This window comes from Chrysemys picta, chromosome 13 (genome assembly GCF_011386835.1).
Source record: "Chrysemys picta bellii isolate R12L10 chromosome 13, ASM1138683v2, whole genome shotgun sequence".
Classification (NCBI taxonomy): Eukaryota; Metazoa; Chordata; order Testudines; family Emydidae; genus Chrysemys; species Chrysemys picta.
Window position 1 is genome coordinate 48,093,179 of NC_088803.1, and position 13,930 is coordinate 48,107,108.

At 42.9% G+C, this 13,930-nt stretch overlaps 1 long non-coding RNA gene across 33 annotated transcripts in view; it reads left to right on the forward strand.

Annotated features, from left to right (window-relative positions):
- The window catches only part of LOC101947879 (uncharacterized), an 88,782-nt gene that overhangs the window by 21,778 nt on the left and 53,074 nt on the right, over positions 1 to 13,930 (forward strand). For 28 of the 33 annotated variants that reach the window (XR_010592356.1, XR_010592349.1, XR_010592355.1 and 25 more), the window contains exon 4: positions 12,715 to 12,792. The exons of 2 other annotated variants lie outside the window; for them this stretch is intronic. This is a non-coding gene — a long non-coding RNA (uncharacterized LOC101947879). Of the gene's footprint in view, positions 1 to 12,131; positions 12,269 to 12,714; positions 12,793 to 13,930 lie in introns of all 33 variants that reach the window. 3 more of the 33 variants (XR_010592342.1, XR_010592346.1, XR_010592348.1) reach the window with 2 other exon arrangements.

Genomic DNA, 13,930 nt, shown 5'->3' on the forward strand with positions numbered 1-13,930 from the left:
ATGCATCCAGTGTAAACAACACCATTATTAAAATTCTTCCTTGGTAATAATAATTAAGTTGCTAAAAAATGTCAAATGGGAAAGCTGGAGGCATCATAATTTAAACAAAACACAGAATGTAAATGAATGTAAGTGTTTTTCTTCTTAAAGCTGCCATATTGAATAATAGCACATCAACTGCAACTGGTTTTATTTGACTTTTCTTTTAACTTTTTGGACAGATTTTCTGCAATTAACACATGAAAATGCATGAAGCAACACATGGCATAATTATACAAATGTATTTGCACAGACAATCTGTAAAGCATCCATTTAACCCAAGGCATTATTTCTCTAGGAATTGTTCTGTATATGTGCATATAACAATATTTAGCATATGTCCACCTAAGAAAACACACACACAAACACACACATGTGTAATTACCTGTAAAAATTACATGTATGATATTTTAGTTTTATAAAATGTACTTATCAAATAGATTTTTTTTTTTTTGGTATATAAGCACTTTGGCCAAGATTTGCAAACTTGGATGCCTAAGGTTAAGCGTGTAAGTCCATATAAATTTTCAGAGGTGCTGGAAAATTGCAGCTCCCACTAAAATCTATGCCACGGGAGTGTTCAGGACCTTTGAAAATTAAGCCACTCATTTAGGTGCTTAAAGATGCTCTGATGATTATCTTTAGGTACCGGTGCTTGAAAAATTTTGCCAGTATTTTTATTGACTGATTGCATTTTTATAGAACAGGCAATTCAATTCACTTAAGGAATTTCTGTAACAATATAGCCTATGACAGTCTATTAGAGGAAATACGAGATTCAAGAGTAAGGCTTAAACATAGTAGATTACTATGAAATAGAATGTCAGGGTTGGAAGGGACCTCAGGAGGTCATCTAGTCCAACCCCCTGCTCAAAGCAGGACCAATCCCCAGACAGATTTTTGCCCCAGATCCCTAAATGGCCCCCTCAAAGATTGAACTCACAACCCTGGGTTTAGCAGGCCAAGGCTCAATATCCCTCCCTGAATACATGGATGACAAGAGCCTTGGGCCAGATCCTCCAGTCAGGACAAGCAAAATTGGAAAGGACCAGGTTGACAAAGATGGCTTTAAGCCCCTGATCTGTGCTGGCCTGATTCATAGCAACCCGTGGGCGGCAGTTACTTATGCTGCTTGCCTAGGGTTTCCAAGGGACCTTTCTGGCAGCTAATGATTGTTGGGACATAGGGATGCCCTGGTCAAGCAGGCTGTCTCCTGACTCCCTCAGGAGACAGGAAGGAGAGAGGTATAGGAGCTGCTAAAACTGTCTTATGCCACCCAGACAGGGCAGAGGAAATCCTCCAGGGCCCTCTTGTGTGTGCAAACAAGATAAAGACTGGGTCAAAAATTCGGTCGCCATTCTGTCTAGAGTTACACTTTTTCTAAACCTAGTTAGTGCAGCACAATTTGCATTAACTGGCTCCCTGGCAGCCAGTCCGTGCAGAGGCCAGGGATCGAATGGGCCATAGAGAATGAAGTATCCTCTTGTCCCCTAGAGATAATTCCACTTGGTCGGGGTTGAGGTTCATCCACGCCCTGCTGCAGCGCAGATTGTGCCTGCGCTGGGGCCAAACAGAACACCTGGGCTGTCGGCTTGGTTCCCTGCAGGGTCCCCGAATACTCATCAAAAGGGAAATACAATCATTCAATGGGATATAAAAAGAGTGTGACTCCACCCCAGAATAGCCATGTGCTTTTCAAAGGTGTCTCCGTGCCCCCTCAGCTCCTATTGACATCAACTCAGGCTTGGGCTTGACTTCAGCCGGGGAAGGAGGAGGTGCTGTGTGCAGAATGCAGCAAACAATTCTGCCACTAAGGAGAGGTACCCCCTGCAACAGTCCTGTGCTCCACGGGGGCCTTTCTTTATTTCTTAACAAACCTTCATGGCTTAGGGCCCTCGTTGGTGTTACTTGCACATGTTCGTTCAGATCCCTTTCTCTACAAGGAGGCAAGCACAGTCTCTCACTAGCCGGGCAACATTTCCTAGTGCTTAGAGAGCAGCAGGATTTTCTTCGCTCCAGGCACAGATGAAAACCACAAAGAAATGCCAACAGGCGTTGAGCAGAACAGACCCGAGTGGCTTTTCCAGAGGGAGCATTTCTCTTCATAACCCACTCTTCTCCCGCCATGACTGCACCAACTCAGCAGCCGTTACTCAGGATAAAATCTTGTCCCCATCTTCTCCCACAGGAGCCAGTGTGATTCGGATATGAGGGGATGAGGGAGGAGTAGAAGGGATTCCCTTACCATACACTCTGTGGGACATTGTGGGCTGTGGCTACAGCAGCCCAAGGGAATTCCTTCCAGTGTACTGGGGCATGAGGGAGGGGGACAAGAAGCTCTGCAGTGCCACAGGCTCATATGACCCAGGGAGGGGGAACGCAGGGGCTAAATATACCCCTGGCCCTATACACCTATTGGTTTCCATTGGAGACTCCCAACCCTGGCTAACATCTCCCAAGCAGCTGCTTGAACCTCCTGCTTTATGGACAGGCAGTTGCTTAGTCAGCCCCAAGAGGGTGAGACTCATAGGATGGCCTTAAAAAAGAAGCCATAGAGCAGAATGGGGGTGTGGAGAGCTGTCACAGCAAGGTCCCTGCAACAAGAAAGAGCCACAGATTTGGGGAGCACGTGAGTGGTGGGAGGGGATCACTGCAGCTCAACACATACAAGCTGCCATGGTAGGTACCAAGCATGGGCTTTATTGCTGCTAGAGTAGGAGATGTGAGTGACTCACAGGGGAATGAGGCAACTACACCTCTACCCCAATATAACGCGACCCGATATAACATGAATTCGGATATAACGCGGTAAAGCAGCGCTCCGGGGGGGCGGGGCTGTGCACTCCGGCGGATCAAAGCAAGTTCGATATAACGCGGTTTCACCTATAACGCAGTAAGATTTTTTTGGCTCCTGAGGACAGCGTTATATTGGGGTAGAGGTGTACCATGGAAACAACAGAGAGGAATTTTTATTGGGGCAGAATTACCCAGGCTGGGATTTGCCCGGGAGATCTAGGTTCACACCCCAATCCATGCAGAGACCAGGCTCCCCACGGTCTTTAACTCCCCCATGTGTGTGCCACATACCTCGTTCAGCAGCACAGACTTTTCGTTTTTTAAACACGTATGAAAAATCAATCCACTTCATTGTGCTTTGCATAAGCCGCAGTGGTGGATGGTAGTTTTGCCATTGACTTCAAAGGCAGCAGGATTGGACCGCATAATAGTCATTATTAAACCTTTAGCCAATCGGCTTCTAAATATATCAGATAGAACTGTAATCCATTTCCAAACGACAGGCCCCTTACACATTCAACCAGATAATGCTAGTTTCCTGGAAACCTATTAGCTTCTCAAACAAGACAATCCTGTGAACTCAGCCCCTAGGCATTTTGTGTAAATATTAAATAATTAGCAAGAATAATCCTTTTTCGTTTGACCTCTGCTGTAATAAAGACCCTTGTCTGGAAATGCAAGTGTTATTTTGAGCAGCCATTCATAACCTGAATCTGCTAAACAGATCATCCTAAATACCCTAATGCTCAAATATCCACAATATTTATATAGGATTTAACTGAGATAAAAACCAGACACACTCCATGACCCAAAGACCTCCCAGTGTGTATCAATCAAACTTTGGAAAGGAAGATGGCAATGGAAGGGGTGGCCAAAATTAAGCTAATGTGAATTATATCATATTAAAAAAGAATCTTGTATGTTGGGATATTTTATTTAGGGCATCTCTCCATGCTCTTGGGGTCCCCCTAACATAATTTAAAAATACATGCTAAGTGCAGCAATACAATTTAAGATAACCCACCACTAGGCAACTTAAAATCACACATCCCCTTCCCCTTCCAACAATGTCCCACTCTTACAATTCTCCCCCATTTGCACATATCTAGGGGGAACAGAAGACGAGCTTTGCTATGTGTTCAGAAGGTCATCAGATTCTGGCTACTTCAGACCATTTTGAATTGTACCTTGAATGTTGGCAAGTGGGCCTGACCTCCAGCTATTTGTATTTGAGCTCTACATTTTTAATCTTTTACGTGTCTATCAGCAATGAATCCCTAGCAGAAACCCCAGATCCAAACACCCCTGAGCACTGAGGAAAAACGGGATCTGGATTTGGCCGTGCATTTTTGGGTGGGACCCAGCTCCATCACTCATATTGTGGCTTGGTTTGTTTCTTCCTGGGGGTGACTGAATCTGTGCCATCACTGTTGGGTACAGTGATCCTATTGGTCAGATTTTGACCATGGATTTTTATCATGATTGTCCTTTTCTTTCACATAGCTCTTCTGAAAAAAGAGAAGTGGGGGTGTAGGGGAAGGAACCCATATATAGCTGTTCTATGGTGACATTTCATCAAGCGATGGAAGCCCATTTTCAGCCAGGAGGGCTACATTACCATAGTGCCTGAGCAGAAGCTACTCTTTCTTTGCTCGCAGATGGCATTGACATATAGCCTGAAGGGGCTCTCAAATCCAAAACTAAAGATGGCTAAAGACATTAAAAATTCTACGATGTGCGCACCGTCTACACCAAGAACATCATCCGAGAGGAAGATGTATTTTGATGTATCGGGCAAAAGAGAATACAGATTACAGCTCTCTGGCCAAAGATATTTTAATGATACATGAGAAATATATATGTATATGTAACTAACAGGTCTTTTCTCATTGCTCTTTATTGACTCTTTCTTTTAAAAAAAATATTACCAGTAAATATAATGGGCTGCCTGCATCTTTCTTCCTGGATGAATTATGGGTCCTGTGGGGCTATTTATCACTGAGGGCAATGATTGGGCTGATCATACAAGTGATCTGTTCAGCGCTTGACTTCACTTCCCAGCAGGCTAGTGAACATCCCTCTTGTCTCAGGATAGCCGGCATTTGCAAGGTCCTGCCATGGGTTTTGTTACGCTAAATAATAAATATCCCACTTAGAAAAGGGTTGTAAATCTTTCCACTGGGCTGGAAAGAATTTGCATGTCTGCATTCATTGAGATCGGTGCTGCATTAAGTCTTCACCATGTACTTGTGTAGAGACCCCGAATGGACTCAGTACTAACCTAAGAACTTCTTTTTAATAAGACTCACAGATATTCTGTACATCAGACATGCCAGAGCCAGCTCGCAGGAAAGAGACACAGGAGCAGGGTACTTAGTGAAGTGAAAAATGCACCTCCCTCTGCCAAAAAAAGCAATTAAAAAGTCAATAATATTGACACAAGCTGTAAGTAAAAATGGATGCAATAATAATACATAAACTGGTTAAATATAAATAGTGAGATACACTGGAATGTTGTTTTTGCAGTTTATTCAGGGCCATATTATGGCACGTCCTGCACTTTCATGCAGGGACATATGGGGCTGTGCAGTGGGGAGACAGCAGCCTCCAAGGAACATCTGTATCATTGCATATGGATGGGCATGGGCAGTGCCATCTTCCTGAGCCATGTGCACTGTACTAGGTATAGGGCTAGAGTGGGCGTTGTTTCCCTCCTCCACCCCTGAAGCAGGTGGAATCTGGGACACAGATTATGATGACCCTCTGAGTCTCCACCTGCTTCTCCATCTGCTCCTAGGGCAATACTCGAACTCGTGGCAAAGCCAAAATGAAGCCCTCAATTGTCATATATATATACACAGGATCAGGCACATCATTTATGTCCCTGATTTTTCAGGTTAGTTTCTGTCTTAAGCGCCTTCTCTTCTCCAACAGAACTACTTGGCACTAAGGTACTACCCCAAGTGAGTAAAGCTGACCAAATTTGGCCTTTACCTTATTGTGGGTCAATTTGCAAAAGAGCTCAGCACCCAGCAGTTACCACTGTTCACTATGGGAGTCGAGCCCTTTGGAAAATTTGGCCCTATCTGGCTATGATAGGAAATGAACCTTATAAAACCGCATTTCCCCTCCATTTTGTTCTGTGACACCAAATCCCTGTTTCATGAGTGTTAGAGAACAAAAATAAAATAATAGAACAGCAAGTGTTCTCTCAAAGCCAGATGAGTGGGACTTTTCTGGTCTAACCTGGGCACCAGGAGTTGTTCAAGTGCTTGCAAATCTGACTTGAGAAAGGAACCAGATTTCAAATGACGAGAAAGATAAAAGCCCTAAATCTTGATAGTTTGAACGGCCTAATCCCATTCTCATTTACTCCAGTTTAACATGGATGTAACTCCATTGACTTCAGGGCAGTTAATCCTTATTTATACCATGGTGAGATCATAATGTATGTGGTCAGATTTCTTGGTTCTCATAAACCACCTCATTGCAAAATCTTATCCAGTGACATGACTGAAATCTGATTCCCATAGGGTTAAGGAAGGACTCGTCGGCTCGGTACAAAGCTGCCGTGCACACCAATATACAATGGGATGGCAAACGATTCATGGCGATTTTTTGAAATGTTGATCTCTGTCCACTAGATAGAGAGCTGAGATCAACCAGACTCATTCAGTTTATTACCACAAGCTCAGCTTGGCCGCACAGCTTGGGACCTGCCTATTGGAGAGTCTAGTCCTCTCCCTCTCTGCCTCCCTTGTGATCAGCAGAGGGGCTGGAACTGGAGTCCTCTCCATGTAGATGGATGGGGACGCAGCTCATGGGAACCTTTCCTTGACTCTGGACTTCCCCACGTTGGTCTGACATAGCATGAATCTATTGACTTTCTGGGTAGGCTGTTTATCGGTTTTTCTAGGTATCTGGTGAGAATGAAGACGCTGAGCAAATGGGGCTCTGTGATATTATGGGGGATTATTTGCCCTGTTTATAAGCTTGATCCAAAGCCCACTGAAGTCAATCAAAAGACTTCCATCCACTTCAAGGAGCTTGGGGTCAGGTCCTGTCTGTATTGACTTGTATCATGGGGTTGGGCTGACTGGACTAGATGGACTTTCTGTATTAATATTTTTATGTACATGTTTTAATGTATGTCAGGGTATCTAGACCTGCTACAGATGCCTCTCATAATATAACATCATCAAGAAATAAATAATAAGGCATGTGCCCTCTGCCACTTCCCATGCCACCACAAAGCTGAGGAGGTCTGAACATTGTAGCATCACCTGAATGTGGAGCAGTTATTTTGTATCTTTGAATTCCTCCCTTGATAACACCTCTGCCTCCTGCCCCTTCACCCGCACCCCCAAACCCCCCAAACATTTTACACAATACATGATGGATAGCTTTTTTTCCTAAGAAAGAAAGAAAGATTTTTCAGATGCACCGGGTTCAGTTGTGACTTAACATTTCTGCCCAAGTAAGGGGTGGCCCCCAGCAGCAATGGCCCAGCAGTAAACAATGAATTGCAACCTCTGATGCCCCATTGTGCTGAGGAAGGGGTACGTTATTTCACCCCTTTTTGTGGGGCAGCTCTCCCCACTTATGCCTAGCTAGATACTCTTGCTGGTGAGTTGGGGATGGGATGCAGAGACAGGGTTCCTCCCACCTCTGACCAATGCCGCTGAAGTCAAGGGGAGTGCTAGCATGCCTACAGGTTTGCAGGATGCGACCCATCTAACTTGCTCCAAGGAGGAGAGTTGAGCAGTTAGTTTTTGCTGCCCCCACCCATCCATGGCTGAAGTCACAATCTAAGCAGAGCCAAGCAGGGTGCAGGGCTGTACACCCCTGCACAGTTGAGTGAGGGCTGTGACAGGCTAGCCAATAGCTCTTAAAACCAAAGCCCTGTTTTTCTTTTAATCTCTTTCACTCAGAAGCTCAGCAGCCAAAGCCCTGGATCTCATGTCTTTGGTGTTTTATTCAAAAATTAATCTCAAACTTGGAGAGAAAACAATATTTGTTCCTGCACGGGGGCGGCGGGGGGTGTCACATGTCCATTTGTGTCCTTACCTTTTTCGGACACTAATCTGCGTATTTGTTTTTAATACTGTGTTCTTACTGCTTTGGATCTGACTGACAATGACTCAGAACCTTCTAATGAAGTAACTTTTTGGCTATCTAACAGGAATTTCCTACCAGGTCATCTGTCATTTTCTCTTTCTTTCTTTCTGAAATGCAAATAGACGGAGGTTTAATAGCATCGCTCATTTTTTACTGGTTGGCAGTGACAGTAGCCAGCTCGCCCTAGAACCCAAGAAAGTGTGGCTATTTCACAAATAGGAAAGGGGCAGGGAGAAAGCATGGACATCACCTTACATTTGGAGGGGGTACGAGTCACTTCATGTACGAGTCACTTCACGCCCTTTTCTTCATGTTGAAGACATTCATTCTGCGATGGGTTTAGTAACTCAAAAAACCCACCCCTGAATCATGAGGGAGATGAGACAACCCCACAGTGGGGCCTGTTAGTCTTAGAGAGAACCAGCAAATGTTGGTTTGCTCTTGGCTGGCCTCCTCTAAGGAAAAACCATGACCAGCTTGTGAGGGCAGGGACGCATTGTTGGGGTTAAAGCCATGAGTCATTGCCCATTGGAAGAATTCTCATTGACTTCATTGGGGTCTGGATCAGGCTCTTGGAGAGTAAATAGGAGAGAGGTGATAGGAGAAGAGGAAATTTGTAAGGGGAAGGGAAGAATGGTATGGAGAGGAAGCTCCAAGGATAACTTCATTGCATGCCTCCCATGTACCAGAGCCACCCTTGGATACACTGGAACAGATGATGTCAATGGGCATAGCTAGATTAATTCAAGGTCAGTTTATATCAGATGGGGGATCTGGTCCACTACTGACTACAGGCGTTGGCTGTTATGATGGGTGAGCACTGGAACTTTGTCCAGTTTTTCCACAAGCCTGGTGAATCAAATCTCTTTAACAGGCGGTAGGAACTCTTTAAATGGAGGCCTTTCCATTCTTTTTGTACTTAAAATTTCTTAGGGGCTTCTTCCCAACCATCTAGGATATTACTCATGCAGAAATCCCATATGGGGCTCTGTCTCTGAAGTTCCTAGGCATGCAAAACTCCCATTGACTTCTGCAGCGCTATTGGCCGGGGATAACAGCTGCAGGACAGACCTACGATATAACCATTTGGAATTAAAACTCAGGATTTTTAAATATGTCATTAGAAATTAAAGGGACCGCGGAGATGGACCCTACAGTACAAACGTGTGTATTCATGCAGAGCTCCACTGAAACAAAGAGCAGTACTAGCACGAATGAGGGTTTGCAGGATGGGCTCCATGATGTTTTCTGAATGCTCAACTAACCAAAACGGAATTAACATGCTGAAAATATCAAAAGAGTTTGACTCATGTGACAGATTGTTTCTCAATAAAATTGCTTCCATCCTCTTTCCACATTGCTCCTCACTTTGCATTCATATTGTCTAAGCCTGACATTCTTTATCCAACCCTTAAGAAAGGCCTCGTAGACAAAACTATCCAATCTCCGAGCTTCTATTTTTAATACATGCTTTTCACTGACGGTGAAATTCACCCAGCGGCCTAAGTCCCTTACAGTGTGGCTCTGCCATTGTTGCTGTAGACAAAGATGGACAGCACTAAGAGGAATCTGCATCCCCTACTCACAGGAAAGGTAGGGGTAAGGCCATGGAGATAGCCACTGGGGCTACGATTACACAGATTCACTGCCACAAAACCCCACATAAGGTGTATGTCGGGGACACAGCCCTCTGTTTTAACCCAGGGGCAAAAGCAGCAGTTACAACTGGGCTGTCCCCATGCCCCAGCGGTGGATTGGAAGGTAGATTCCATCTCAGCAATCTCAGTATATTTCCCCTACTCGTAGCTGTTCATCAAGGGGAGTGTTCGGGTGAATTTCACTTGAAATGAATATGAGAAAGGATATAGATTCTTACCACATTTTGTACCATCCGTTATGGCTGACATTTGAGTCAATAAAGTCACAATAACAAAATCAACTAATAGAACTTACTGAGCCTAATGTCCTTGGCCCAAAACCAGACATCTTACAGGCGTAAATGTTTTGTCCTTTTCTTTTAAAAGAGCAGAGCAGAATGTGAAACATACTATAGAAATGTGTCTCCAGGAACAATTATGGAAAGCTATTAGGAACCAAAATGTAGCTACTGACTAATTACCAGATAGGAACCCAAACCAAACCCCAGATCTGAATACCCTCAAAGCTTTGGAAAAATGTGGATCTGGATCCAGAACCAAGCTTCATAGCTCTGTTACGTCTCTGGTAATTTCAAAGGGTTTATTTGGTAAATATAACGAGCCTGATGTTGGAGTTTTCATGCTGGCAGACACCTCCACTGACGTCAATAGGAATCTTACCTGTGTCAGAATCGAAGAGTAGGTCTGGTGCTAATAAACAACGCTGAACCTTCCACATCAATCTGCAGGCACAATGATTGCAGGATATGGCCAATATTAACGACAGTCCCCTTGCTAGATAATCCCTTTCATGTGTAGATTTGAAATTTTGCCATATTACACTCTGCAATTAATGGGGAATTGGCCCATACCTTAAGAAGTGCTCTGCACCCATAATTTGACTTCAGCTGGAGTTGAGTGTTTCCAGCATTTCTGAAAAGTCAGACTGTGCCTGGAAAAAAGACAGCCTGCTTCCCATCTCATTTGCGACAGTGCTACAAGGATTCCACTGATTTCGGTACAATAACACTTCATTTACACTGATGTCAGAGATATCAGAATCAAGCCCAGAGTTCCTACCCTCGCTTTACTTATCGTCAGGTTTCAGAGTAGCAGCCGTGTTAGTCTGTATCCGCAAAAAGAAGAACAGGAGTACTTGTGGCACCTTAGAGACTAACAAATTTATTAGAGCATAAGCTTTCGTGGACTACAGCCCACTTCTTCGGATGCATATACATCCACGATGTAGTCCACGAAAGCTTATGCTCTAATAAATTTGTTAGTCTCTAAGGTGCCACAAGTACTCCTGTTCTTCTTTTTACTTATCGTGACATATATAACATGCTTAATTCCCCACCTGTGGTAGAAATGCAAAGTACTGCCCAGCTGTACATTTTCTTCATTTCTTTAGCTTTTCTCCTTAAGCCCAGTTCTCCAGTATTAAACCTGACATTGGAAATAGTTAAGTGGAGTGTTAGTAGGTTTTCAAGCATGAATAAATTGATTCAATAACTGAATAAATCTGATGCATCTTTTAAATGGAAAATGGACATAATTTCCCAACAGATATCCGCTAATAAAGCATATTTAATCTGCTAATCCATTCTTTCTTTGCTAAGTGCCCCTTATAATGTATAAAAATATCAAATCAATAGCAAAATGGTATATAAAAATGAGGATGAGCTATTAGAAACAGTGCGAGAGCAATCTCTTTAAATGGCTTTTTACTGGATTCAGATTTCTGTTTCCAAAAAAACTCAACTCAGAAGTTGAGCGAGGAGGGTGAGCTAGCAGAATTGCAGATGTCCTCACGATGTCACAGGGGAAACAGGTGTAACCAGCCACCTGGTTTGAGGTGATTCTTGAAGTCAGCCCTCCTGCCACCCTTTCTATTTTTAGAAACACATAGCAAACCCTCCCCGGCCCCCCCGAGGTGCAGACATAAAATGAATGTGTGTGCAGAGCAGAGCCACGTTTTAATTCTCTCATTCCAAGAAATCACTGAAAGTTTTGCTGTGGAATCTACAGACTCCCTGTTTATTTTTCATTTATTATACAGCAATATTATTGCCAAAAAGGCCCGCATAGCTCTCCCTCCCAAAGCACTGCAACCATCATTCGATCAATGCAATTCTCTCATGACAGCCAATTTAACAAACGGTTGCTTTGCAGGCTGTAGAGAATTGGCTCTTTTCCTAATAATTCTGCTAATTTGCTTAACTTTCCCAGATTGCAAACAGCCTGGCTCTCAAAATACAGTTTTCGAAATGAACCCCTAGACAATTTCATGTATGAGAAAAGAAAGGAAGGTGGATGACTTGAGAGGAATAAAGCACATGGTCTTTTATTTTTGACCTTTGGGCTAGCATTCAGATTTGCTTGTAAGTAAAACAAGCATCCAAAATATATTTCCCCTAGGGATTTACACTACCCTTTTGCCTGTAATTATTCTGACTTGATGACTTCCGTAAATTAGTGAACAATGCTTCTGTTAGTGAGTTCCAGTCCCTTTAACGTATATTGCTACAACGCTTTCTATAGATAGCCGATGTCACTGACACAAGAATTGTGATCTTGACGAGTTCTCAAGCAATAGCTAAAGGCAGAGAAATAAAAAATGTGGATGGATAATACAAACGTTTGCTCAACCAGGAGAAGAAACGAAAGCCATGTTAAAGGTAAATGTCAGACTATTTAAAGACAATGTTGGCTATTGATTTTTAGCGGAGACTATCTCTTTAAAGGATTGAAAGCATTCCTTTAGATGTGAATGATGGAAAAGCATATCTTTCTGGAGAGCAAAATGACGCTTTTATGGAGCAAAATGAAGCTCCTTTCAGACTAGAGAGGTGGAATATTCAACAAAAAGTCTTTCTCGAAGTAAACAAAGGGCAAGGAGATATTTGAAATAATGATGAGTGATGACAAGATAAGCAATCACAGCATTAGTTTCACTGGTGTTCTCCAGTGAAAAATGAACACTCGTGCATACCCCGGTGATTTGTTGTATAAATGTTAAAGCTTGCCCAAGTTTTTGATTCTGCTTCCAGCCGAGGGGCTCATTGTTCACTGTTCTACACTTGTACAATTCAAGCTCATTAAGTAGCATTCACTCTCCCTGCAGGCTGCACCATAAATCTGAAATGTACCCTTCCCTGGCCCACAGTAGACTGGATCTGCAGAGAATCAGAACCAGACTAAGGTGAGGAGCGTGCTAATCAGAACTGGTATAAGGTAGCCAGGCATGTAGTGTATAGCCTCCAAGAAGAACGAAGCAAAACACCAGTATTTCAATAGAAAGGACCAAGAGCATGTGGGAAATTCTAATGAACTTGCCAACTGTTTGTTATCGTTTATACAATACAGCAGGTTTTGATTTTACATAATATGTAAAAAACCTTGAATAAAAAAAAGTTTCCAAAGAGAACAGTAATGTTTTCTTTGAACTTTCCTTATTCCTCATGAAATCTCTCCAGAACGCTATTACAAGATTCTGTTTTCTATACATATTGTGAATTGCTCTTTCCAAATTCTGGCCCCTGTTTATCACAAAGGTGAGGATAACAGTCAATGCCACATGAAAATTACAGTACACTTTTAAAAGATGCAGTGGACCCAATCCTGCAGTTTTACCCAGTGGATTACCCATTCAAAATTCTCATATCAATGAGCATTTTGCCAGCATTAGGAATGAACAATCAAACCCAAGGTAATGTAGTTTCAGTTAATACAAATGAAATTTGTATTTGAACACTGCCTTTAAAATAAAGTCTAATTATGGATTTAAAAGTCTACAAAGCAAACAACACCCAACCCACCTCTGCCAATCAATTCCCTTTCAATATCCTAACTAAGCAATCAGTCAAATGAACATTTGAGGTCTGATTTTAATATGTCTAGGCAAACTAAAATTACTGTTTGTCCATGCAGATCAGATAACTGTGTACAACAGTACCTGTTTTTTTAGCACAACCATGAGAACTACTTATATAAAATTGCATGCCTAACCATAGCTGCTGAAACTTGGGGTGCTACTGTACCCCCTGGCTTGAAGTGGTTTCCATCACATACAGGGTTTACAGTTGGTTCAATGGCTTTCAGCATCCCTACTATACAAATTGTTCCAGCATCCCTGTACCTAACCAATTTAAAAAACAGTTTTGTGATACTTTCCTTGTGACAACAGATTTATTGGGAACTAGTGTGCGTGGAAACAACATTATTTCCCACCACACCAGTGTGTCTGACCTTTGCTGTATGTAAGTTCCTCAGATCTGTAACTAAATCTAGAGGGGATCATAAGTCCATTACTCATATATGGACACAGTTAGGATTGGGCC